Raw genomic sequence first — 12,445 nt, forward strand, 5'->3', positions numbered from 1 at the left:
GAGAAAACATATACACGAGTCAATCTTTGAATTGGTCTTTTTACAACTCTATTCACACGAATTATCATTTAAAAATGTTACTCATATAAATGTGGTACTAATAACATTATGAATAATGATTTTTTTTTTTATGTCGCTGGGTCGGCATAGTTTAGGCAAAATTGAAATATGAATTTCTTTAATTTTTTATTTGGGTTAGGTTTCGGTAGATTTAAATTTTAAACATTTCGAATTTCAGATTTGGCATTTATATCTGAAAATTTGAAACTTTTACGATGACCTTATATTTAACCATACCAATTTGACACTAGACCATATGTCAATGCTAAGTCCAATACGACTCAAATGCACAAATAGCCGATTTTAAGAGCCCTATTTAAGGCATAGCCAAAGTTTATAAATATGTGTATGTATTGCTAATTCAAAATCGACTTCAGACCTATGACCGAAGTGAAAAAGTTGAGATTCAAGTTAAAAATATCAGAAATACGAATTTGAAGTTAGGCTTGTCAAAGTCAAATTCCAGATAATTTGGAAGCAAACAAATTTCAGAATTTTTTTTTTGGCCTGACAGTTCCAAAATTCAGACCTGTATGTCTAAAGTTTGAACTACCAAACCTAACTTCAGTTAAAAAATGTGTAAGTGTTTTTTATCTTCTTGATGTGATTTTGAACTCAATTTGCTATTAGAAATGGTGGAGCGTCATCATGTTACTCACGAGCGATTGCTTAATACAACCGGTATTCCCAATAAGAATGGATATTGTAAGGTCTATCAGAAATAAAGTGGATCTTGAAGTAGTTAAATTTTAAGATATTTATTAATGTTGGCTTTTCTTTAAATAGGGGTCCTAAATTTGTCTATTCGTGCGTTTTCACCGATTGTTCCAAAGAGTCATGGGAGAAAAAATTATTTATACCGGTATTTACATCAAACTAATGAATTCAAAATACGTGTTTTAGGTACACATTTACCTTAGTTTCATTAATATAACTTCTCACTTAAGGAATTATGAGATGTGTTCTCGTTCGGTTTGATATAAACATTCAAGGTGGATAAGTATTATTTACCTCTCATAATCTCTACGGTTCTTTCAAATTAATTGCGGGAAGGAGGATAATGATGTATACCTTCCCATTTCTGAGAGCTATTTGGACATTAAAGACAGTTTTTGAAATTCCTACGGTCGTCTAGTCATCGTTAGAAGAATTTTAGGAAGATTCACAAGAAATTGGCAAAAGGGTTACCTTTCAGATGATGGAATATAGGCATAAATAGCGTAAGCAAACAGTCAGGATCGAATTTGCATATAACATAGATAACACATAATCAAAATCTTAATCAAACATAAAATTGATACTTATCTCTTGAAGTGCAAATGCGACCACGTATCTAGTCTTCAAGCACGAACAAAAGCTATCCACGCGTTCATCTTTCAGTTCCACAGTCTTTTGCTGTGTAACCCGACAAATTTCTATGGAAAATGTGTAGAAACTTGTAATAGCCATCACCTCCTTATGGAATAAGACCCATTTTATAACTACAGGTTTTAGGGTTGACACCCTTTTTCCAAACATGCTAGGTCTTTCTTTTCCACCAAGAAATAGGATTCCATTTAATGCTTTTTTATTCAGGCACAGCAGGGACCACAAAATTTAACTACGAGGCTTCCTATTATGAAAGAAATAGGATTCCATTTAATGCTTTTTTATTCAGGCACAGCAGGGACCACAAAATTTAACTACGAGGCTTCCTATTATGAAATTAATTCGAAATATCTGAATTAATTCTACCATAACAAATTACGAATTATTCCACTAAAAATTTGTAATTGCATTCCTCAGTTCAATTTTGAAATCTTTCATTAAATCTTATTTAACTCCCCATGTGAAGATTAAATACACCAATCAATTAAATTAAATTACTGACAATTTAATTCATTGACTAATAAAATCCTTTATACTTGCGCTTAACTTATTTCATGTGATGGAAACAAAATCCACATGCAGGGTTTTCACATGAAAACTTATAAGCATCCATAAAGGGGTATCACCAATCTCAAAGTCGAGACATGGATTTTATTAACTAATTATTATTTCTCAAATGTATTTTGCCATTATCCAATTTACCAGGAATACATACACCAGCAATTGAGTCGTACCTTTTAATAAATCAAAATAATGAACAAATCACATTGATCATAATTATCATATCAAGATTAAGAGTATAAGTACATTTAATGAGCTAGAGAGGTTGTTTTATATATTCAGTACAAAAACACTTATCTCTACTTGGTCTGTTCAATACATACAAAATGTACTAGCACAAGAAGTTGGAACTATACTGTTCCCATAATGAAGATAATTATTTTTAATCTTGTGCTAAATCATACCGATAGCTTTGTCCAATTTCCATCTTAGATTGTGAACATAAACTTTATACTTATTAGAACCGATGATTTAATCTTTTGTGTCACGACCTATTTTCACTAAGTCGTGCGGGCACCTACCTTTCCCACCTCGGTAGGCGAACCCTTATTCCAACAATCAAAAATATATAAATAAAGCGGAAGAAGATAAGATAACGTAAGTCTCACGATAATAATATAAAGAAATATAGAAATAATGAGAATCCAACCCCAGTATCTGGTCAGGTCGTACAAGAGCATCTAACTAAATACTATAAGTCTGAATCATAATAATACATAGTAGCCTAAAAGATCATGTCCCAGAATGAAACAAGACATAAGGATAAAAAGAGTCATCGGCATCGATCGTCCTCATGCTCATCCTGAAGGACTCGAATCAGAAATCCTCGAATATTAGCCACGAAGAGTAGAAATCGATCTCAGCTGGTACTCTGCATTCATAAAAGAATGCAGCAAGTGTAGGTCAGTACAAACAACAGGTACTGGTAGGTATCATAGGCCGACTAAGACTAGATAACGTATATAAAGACAACAAGCAAGAAAAACATATAAACCAACAAGTACAAGTCAATATGAATCCATATCCACAGAACAAGTCATCTTTTATGTTATAGCATCTAAACCCAATTGTGCCAAGTCTTAGTATAATCAATCCGAATCGATACATCACGGTAGTATCACAACAATCAACGGGAACCAAGATATAATGCAATGCAATAATGTATGTAGGATGAATGCAATGCATATGCGGTTTTGTACAACATGTCCGGACGGAGTAACTCCACGTCTCGGCGATCATGACCCATGGGGGACCCACGAAGTCCATGTACCACTCGCTCCGGAATATAACCTCGGATCACGAGCACACTCTCACGATCCCGGCAAAGACCTCGGGCATCGGACACTCCATCGTTCCCGGCAAGAAACCTCGGGCAACAAACACTCATCTCTCTTTTACCCTCTTCGGCAAAGACCTCGGAGGCTACACTCTCTCACATATCATCATTAGTGCCATAACCATGCATATATCAATGTATCATGGAAATGCATATGAGTATGATGAAATGTAATGTTAAAAAACCAATTCAATCCGAAACGGTACCACACATGGAATACAAGTAATATCGCAATAAGGCTACACAAAAAGCCACAATGGAATCACCATTCTCATCTCCATATCAATCAAGTAAAGCACCGCAATATCATAGTCATGATATATCATTAGTCACAGATACTCAATGTCTCAAGTGGCAACGAGCACAAAAAAAAAAAATAGATCAAGATAAGTCAACAACACAACGGGATGTGTAGCCCCCAAATCATACAACAAGGTCCAACCTAAGAAAATATCTAACCCAACTTGATACCCGCAGGTTTATATGCATTCTCCGACAATATCATCTAAACATACGCTTCGCTAATCAAAGTCTCACCATAAGGTAAGCGTAACCTACCTCAATGCCGACCAGGTGTCACGAACTCCCATGCCAAAGCTTTTTCCTTCGAAGTGCTTCCGATCGGACAAGGTCTTTAGTGCTTATTCGTCACACAATATGTGTACGCTACCCAATAATACTTCAACCTATATTAAGACGCCAACAACTATGGTTAAGCTACGGGGAGATTCAAACGTATTCTAACGTTAGTAACTCCTTTCTAGATGTTTAGGCGATGTTTTGTCTTGTATCTAAACCAACCACATACTACCAATACAACATCAATAATTATGTGTTCAATACCAATCCGGACAGCCCACACAATATTCTAAACAGCCCACATTCATAACATGCAATAACGATTCACATACGGCTTCGACATTCTCAAGTTACTTATATTAGTTTGTAGCCTTAACGTTTTCATGTAACAACTTATAACAGCCCATCCAACATACAATATGATGTATACTCTTAACTTATAATTATTCTTTCCAACTTAATGAAAACACAAGTCCAAAACAGTCCACTACCACAACATGTCCAAAACAGTCCCTAACCGACAACATAATAATGTTCGGAATTCTTGCAAACGTTTACGAACATACTAAGTCAACCACATGCGATTTTTATACATCATTTCATGTCTTCTTTTCATATAATTTCAGTAAATTATGACCAGCTATCCACACGACAAGTACAACATCAATTCATACGCAACTACGCTATATCGTCATTTCTATAATCCTTATAACAACTCACTAATGATTTTAGTTTCAACTCCAACCATTAAACACCTCATTTCCATCATAAAATTCATGATAATAACAATCAAAATATCAAGTAAAAACAGTTCACTAACTTCTTCACAAAACAGTCCACACACGGCTACACCATGCTTCAACATCACTCACATAAAATCATAGATTCAACCATTTTCATACTAACATAACTTCACCTTTAACCTTCCAATTCTTTTCATTCTTTTTACCATGAGATCTATGATAGTAACAACCATATTTATTAAAGAAAATCAGTCCATTAATTCCACCAAAACAGTCCCTACGGCCAACTAACATTCCAACACCAACTTTCATGATTTTATGCATGCGATTCATGTTCGTCAAGTTACAACCATACTTCAACATCAACACATATAACCCCATAACTACCATCATGTTCCAACATCAACACACCTTATTTCATGCATACAACTTATATTCACACATCTACATCACCCTTAATACATGAAAAGAAAGTTAGATCTTACCTTGACAACTTGACTTCTCTACTTGGCTAGAGTTGGTGACTTGAGATGGAAATGGTTCTTGTTGCTCCAAAGACTATCTTCAAGTTTTAGGGACCTTCTAAAGGGTTGAAACACCTTGGAAAATAATTTTTGGATCAAGACTCAAAGGGCTCAAAAATCAGCCCCTTGGCTCTCTCCCCTCTCTCCTCTAGGTTTTCTTTCTTTGTTGTGAAGTTGAAAATGAATGTAATGGCTGATTCCTTAGTCATTATTTGGTTAAATTATGATGCCTACAAGTTGGACACAACACATGCTCCACTCATGACATTGAGCACTCAATTAACTTTACACAAAATTTCACTTCTTTTCTCTAACTTTGCTGAACTTCCCCCTTTGTTCCCTTTCTTCTTCTTTCCATTTAATTGTTTATGAGACAATTGCATGTGTAGTGAATGAATCATACACTAACCTTTGTCCATTGCAATCATACAAGGATGAATGTCAATATTTAAGTGTGCAAGTATTCTTCCTAACATGTGTGTCTTCATAAAATAATGCATGCTTTCATAAAGTGATAGATGCCCTCAATATTCAAATGCATGCCTCAACTTTTTCTCCCCAATTTCAGCCACCTTGGCCGAACCTCACCTCTTATTTTCTTTCAATTTGGTTGTCCACAATATGATGTAAGTGTAGTGGATGAATTAATGTTTAAATGTATATTTGTATGTCTCCCATAATAGTCTTATTTAAGATGACTTTGAGTCATCCTTTTTACCTTGGATGTTGATGCTCTTGTTGGCTCATTATTTTCACCAATTTTTACTTAACACCACACTTAAGTAATTCCTAATCTCCAATAACATTCTTGTACTAAGAAAAATTTGTAACCGATTAGTTCTAGTTTAGAAATTAAAATCCGAAGTTTCTATCTCACGTTGATTCTTTCGCGAATAACTCGACGTATAAAAATACGGGATCTAACATTCTCCCCTCCTTTAGAACATTCGTCCTCGAATGTCAAATGAGGACTAAAACTCGTCAATTAAATAACCGAATCACCCGTTATCGCAGACTATAGACAGCAAGATTAGACCACGAAAAGGGTGTTTTAGGAATATTAGGCCTAAAAGTGCTAAACGACCAAATGGGTCGTTACATTTTGTGTGTATAAGCTAAACTCTATACACTAAATCATCTACTATATAAGTAAATGACACACATACGAATACATGATCTATTTAAATCATTACTAAAAATTGAATAAACAATTATTTTATAATAAATACTATATTCAAATTAAACACATGATTAATAATATATATCCTAACAATCTCCACTTAGACTTTTAATTACCATGACAATTGTTAGAATATACCATATCTATACGCATGGTTAATGGTACACCCCAATATTAGATTGATTTGGTACGAAGAGGTAGACTAAATTATTTGTAATATCATAGGATATAGTCAAAGAGCAAATGAATTTCTAAGGGATCGAGAAGATAAAGCTATTGTCTTCTCAACAACATGAATTCTTGTGCAGTGCCTATTTTACTTATCCCTTTTCCAATGGAGAGAACGAGAAAAACAACAATAATAACTACGCCTCAATTCTACATAAATGGATCGACTATATGAATTCATCACTATTTCATTTAAGCTTAACTTATGTCATTATCATACCAAACAAATATATGCGTGTGTATATATATACTAGTCTATGAACACGTGCATTGCACATGTGCCTATGTCAATGAGTATATACTTCTTAAAATGATATAAAAAAAGCATGTAAATTAAGTATGAGTAATTGAAGATTTGAAGGAAAAAATAAAAGTAGAAATTGATGATGAAATAGTAAGTCTATTTGAAGGTATTAACTTATTGAAAAGAAATAACGCTTTCCTTTTTCCTTTCTTTTTGCAAAGATCCCATATGAACTAATTCCAGCATTTTTCTTCAGAAAGATAACATCATAATACACTTTCCGATAAATACAAGCCCATAAATAATTTGCAGTCAGTAAAAAATGAACTGGCCTAACAAAAAAACAAATTTATTTACCTGTTCAAATGATGTTTAGCAAAAATAAACAACAGCTGATTTTATAGAAAAGGAGAACTTCTATCAAGAAGAACAAAGAGGTTCAGTTAACACCTTTGTTTTGCACTTTTATATAGTAGAATGAAGATGTAGAAAAGCTACAGAGACAAGTGTTGTTACTGAGTCGAAGTTCAACGGATTACAAAATAAATGTGAAATGTGAAAAGGCTATAATGTAAGTAATTAAGAAGATTTTCACAGTTGCAATTGTTTGCAATAACTATCGGAGGATGAAATAATCATCCGCGTTTATCTGATTCAATGTATATAGCTGAAATTATTATTAATAAATGTGTTAATTTTTTACCAGAGCATTAAGTATTCTAAAATATTATTTAATGGAAAGTAATTTTACTTAAGTGTAAATAAAGGTTAGAATGGTCGTTTAACTTCTTAAGGGTATTTTAGTTAATAAACTTTAAACTAAGGGGCTTCCTACTTTTAGCATATCTGGACACGCGTGTTGCACGTGTACCCAAATCATTACTATAAAAAATTTGAAAATTAGAATTATTGTTATTAAAAAAAATGTATTTGAGTTATAAAATCAAAATTGAAGATAAAAATTTAATTCTTGAAAACAATAAATATTTATCCTGTTCGCTATCTCAAATCCAAACCCTCGTTCTAATGGTCACGATCCAACCGGAGGGCCATGACGGGCACCGGATTTAGCCTACTAAGCACCTCAAAATGTATATCTCACAGTCATATCTGAGTGGGCCATGAAACTAACTCATAAATATCATAACTGAAAGGGGCACATGCCCGATATATATATATATATATATATATATATATATATATATATATATATATATATATATATATATATCATCAACTATGCGCATTCATAAGCCAACAAGGCTATCAATGATATATCAAAATATAGACTGAGGAGGTCATGAGACATCTAACTATACACATCTATCTATGAGCCCCTACATAGAATGCATAACATAGTAAGGACGGGACAGGACCCCGCCATACCCATATATACACAAATGAATCATATCAAAACGAGCTGCAACTCCGGACAAATGGAGTGCTCCTGTACCCACACTGAGATGACTGCCTAAGGATCTATACCGTCTCCCTGTCCACCTGCGGGCATGAACGCAACGTCCATAAACAAAAAGATGTTAGTACGAATAAGGTAATGAGTATGTAAGGCATGAAAAACAACATAACATAGATATGAAAATACAAGAGATAAGAGAGATAACTTGTGCATCTGATTCCTCTTAAGGCGGATGTCATGCATGCTTGCATTTAAAAAAAAAAAACATTTTCATACATATACATATATCATAATGCTGTACTTGGCTATATAGGCTCGGTGACATCCATACCTAGCCATAATAGGCTCGGTGTTATCCGTACCCAACTGCAGTGGTGTGCACAATAGGTGCTGTACCTGACCGACTATAGGCGGTTCGGTGTGAGAAAATACGTACATATATATAAACCATGCATGAGAGCCCAAATAAAAGCTACAACTCTATCGGAGTAACGTAAGGTCCGTAGCCTCCGATTATCATTATGGAACTATCATCATGAACATATCTCACCGTGAAGGAACAATAACCATAAAGTGAAATCAACATCAATGAATAAGATCAGTAATCATAAGATAAAGATCAATAATCATGAGATAAGTGTCAACAATATCATAAGAACATCAAGAACCATGAGCTTTTAGTATTTCTAGCAATAGGGACATTATGGATAGCATTTGTGTTGATTTGTATCAATAAGATCATGCCATAAGAAAGAAAGGGACAGCCTTAACATACCTTGTCGTCTTACTTAAACACTCAACGTCTATTCTCCCGAGCTTGCAAATCTACATTCAAGATAATTCACACTAAGGTTAAGTCGTCGAAACGCTTATAAGATCAAACTAATCTACTAGGTGAGCTAACAGAATTTGGGCATCATTTCTCCTATATCACTTACTTCCACCAAATTCCAAAATAGCTCCCAAACTTCATTAACAACATCCACAATACCATAACCAAGAGATTATATTCAAACTAGACCCAAATTCATCCAAAACTTCCTTACAAATTCAATCCATAGCCAATAGCTTCAACATAACATTTTATAACCTTTCTACCATGATTCTATTCATCTTTAAGGCATTGCTAAACCCTCAAATCAACTCAACATATGAAACAAGATGAGGAACATACCTTATTCTAGAAAAACTTCAACTTTCACAACTTGTTTCAAGACCAAATTCTCCACAACTCCCAGTAGAGCCAAGAACAATCACTTTCTAGGAATTAGTTAAGGATTTTATGGCTTGATCTCTTCTTGATTTGATTTGAGATGTTTATGGGTGTTTTTGGATGTTTGAAGAGATTAGAAGGTCACTAGGGCTTTGTTTTGATGAAAAATATGACCCCAAGTCGAGGGAAAATCATTTTATAGGCCAAGACAAAAGGTCCACCGACTTAAAAATTTCTGGAATTTTCGAGCAAAGTACGGGCAAAAAGTATGGGCCGTACTTCAAAGTATGAGCCGTACTTTCAGCCCGTACTTGGGGGATCAAAATCCAAGTTTTTGGAAATTTTTGGTGAAGTGCGGGACGCACTTCAAAGAACGGCCCGTACCTTCCATCTCATACTTCGAAATTTTGATTTTTCAATTGCATTGGAAAGAAAGCTCGCTGAACTTGAATTTACATATGGATTCCATAATTCCTCATATTCTAGGATATATGCCTCTCTCAAGTTGGACCAAAAATCCTGTCCAAAATTCTGGCCAAATTTTTCCAAATTTTCAACAAACTTAATTTCTTCGATTCACTTGATCCCGAAACCTTTAGACACTTGTTAGAAGTCCTCCGTATAGTATAAGGGTTCCATGACCTCTCCGGACTTATGCTAGTTTACTTACGACGCAACAATGCGAAAATTTTCGAAGTGTAACATTATAGAAGAGAGACCAAAATACCTAATTACACATTTGTACTGCTCTCTTTTAGGGAGACATACCACTATTTTGATTAATTTAAAATGAAAAGATAAAATAAGTTGGAAAGAGATGTACTGGAAAAATAAGCATTCATAAGGACTTGTATTTTTCATGAGTTCAATTTGTCTTACTTTAAAATAATCCCCACAATATATTGAGAAATTTTCAATATTATATCTTGAAAAAGAATCAGTAAATCACAGTGCAAAGAGATAACTTCCAATGCACTATAAGGATTGAGTTTGCATCTCTAAACACTACGAAAGTTATTTTTCGTTTTTGCAGAATAATATGCATGGGTTGCTCCAAAATAGTAAAACCTCTCGCAACTACGTCTGGAGGAACACCTTTTTAAGCATTTGATGTTTCTGCGTGAGGTTTGAGACAGATGCTTTGACTCATCGTTGGCGTAATGCTTCTCTGTAAATAAAAAAGGACAACAAAATTAGGAAAAATAATATCTTACAAATTTAAATAAAAACTGAAAATAGAAATAAGAGTAGAGAAGAAAAGAGTGAACATTTCCACAAAATCAAAACCAAAAGCCATCCTATCGTAAATGTAATTGGGAAAAGAATGAGGATACATATATAGTGCAGCAAAATGAGCTAATGAACCCAATTAGGCAACCAAATGCCCAAATTAAAATACTCAAACCAACTCCTCAAATTCTCTAGCACTGAAGATAACATTGGCTAGTATAATTAAGTTTGCTAATTAATGGCCTTTATTTATTTTTCACAGCCATAAAATTGTTAAAGTTAGTCTTAAATGATGATACATGCATGGAAGTTGTAATGGCTAGCTCTTAAATGGTGGTACATGCATGGAAAGTTTGAAGAAATAACTTTCTGAAAATATAAGTTAAGAATACGTTGTAATCATTAATTAGAAGTAGATAAATGGATTATGTCTTCTCATTTACCTATTTATTGTGGTAAAAATTTATTATTTATTGGAAGGTAAATTTACTTTTTGGTACAAAGATATTGTAGGAATAGGACTCAAGAAAAGGGTAAAATAGTCGTTCAATAATTAGTGGGCGTTATGGTAATTCAGCTTTAGCTTTAGGGAGTTTTCCACTTTTAGTATAATAAAGCATATATGAATATATATTTAATTTAGTTAATTTATCCATAGGCATTTGAGAACACAGATAAAAGTTTTTCCAAAATTTGTACCGGAAGTTTTTAATAGGAATACTTTATCATGTGTTCAAATGCTTAGTCAAAACATTATAATTCTAGTATTTAAATAAAATTTACTGACAAATTTAAGAGGTTGCTGATGTATTCCGACAATCCATAATGATTCTGCTCATTATGAGCGCTAAATAAATGTCTAGTTTTCTCCATGGGCATTGGCCGACCGTAGGCGTAAATCGTAATCTCGATAGAGTCATTCAAACGGCTCATTGCATTCCTTCATAACAAGTCTTAATGATTTATGGATAAGTTATTAATAATGTAATCATGGTTAGGGCCTTGTTTTAGTCAATTAAATCTTATCCATTAATTCTAATCCATGCCATGTATCTCTAATCCAAGATAGAACTTGGGGAAAATGGAGAGAAGGGAAATGCAGAGGAGCCCAATCCCATTATTTAAACCAATTTCTTCGTAGTTCTTTGAAATATTTTGGACCTTTTCCCCTAAATATAAGCAAGTCTTTATCAGAGCTATTTTAACCAAGCTAAATCACGTTGAACGACTTTTCTGTTGCCTCAAGAGTAAATGCTTTATTGCACCAATCAAGTGATCAACTATTCCAACAAGGTATATACACATGCATGCGCGTGTGTGTGTATGCATGTACAAATGTATGTATGTGCGTCTCAGTTCGCATCACGTATAATCTTATTTCAATCACAATTAATAGTGAGTTAATGATACACAGATCATAAAAGAGTGTTAAATTGTTTTTATTAAAAAAATGTTACAATTATGTCGTCCAGTAGTACAATCAGGTATATAAGAGCCCGTTTGGATTGGCTTATAAGTTGGCTTATAAGCTGTTTTCAGCTTTTTTGAGTGTTTGGCTGGCCAGCTTAAAGTCATTTTGTGCTTAAAATAAGCTCAAAAAAATAATTGGACCCATTTAACTTAGTTTATCTAAAGCAGCTTATATATAAAATGAAAACTTATAAGCCAAAAAAAATAAGTTGACTACCCCAACTTATTTTTTTCGAACTTATAAGCTGCAAACAGCTTTAAGCTATAAGCCAATCCAAACGGGCTCTAAATA

The sequence above is a fragment of the Lycium ferocissimum genome, chromosome 9 (genome assembly GCF_029784015.1).
Source record: "Lycium ferocissimum isolate CSIRO_LF1 chromosome 9, AGI_CSIRO_Lferr_CH_V1, whole genome shotgun sequence".
Taxonomy (NCBI): Eukaryota; Viridiplantae; Streptophyta; class Magnoliopsida; order Solanales; family Solanaceae; genus Lycium; species Lycium ferocissimum.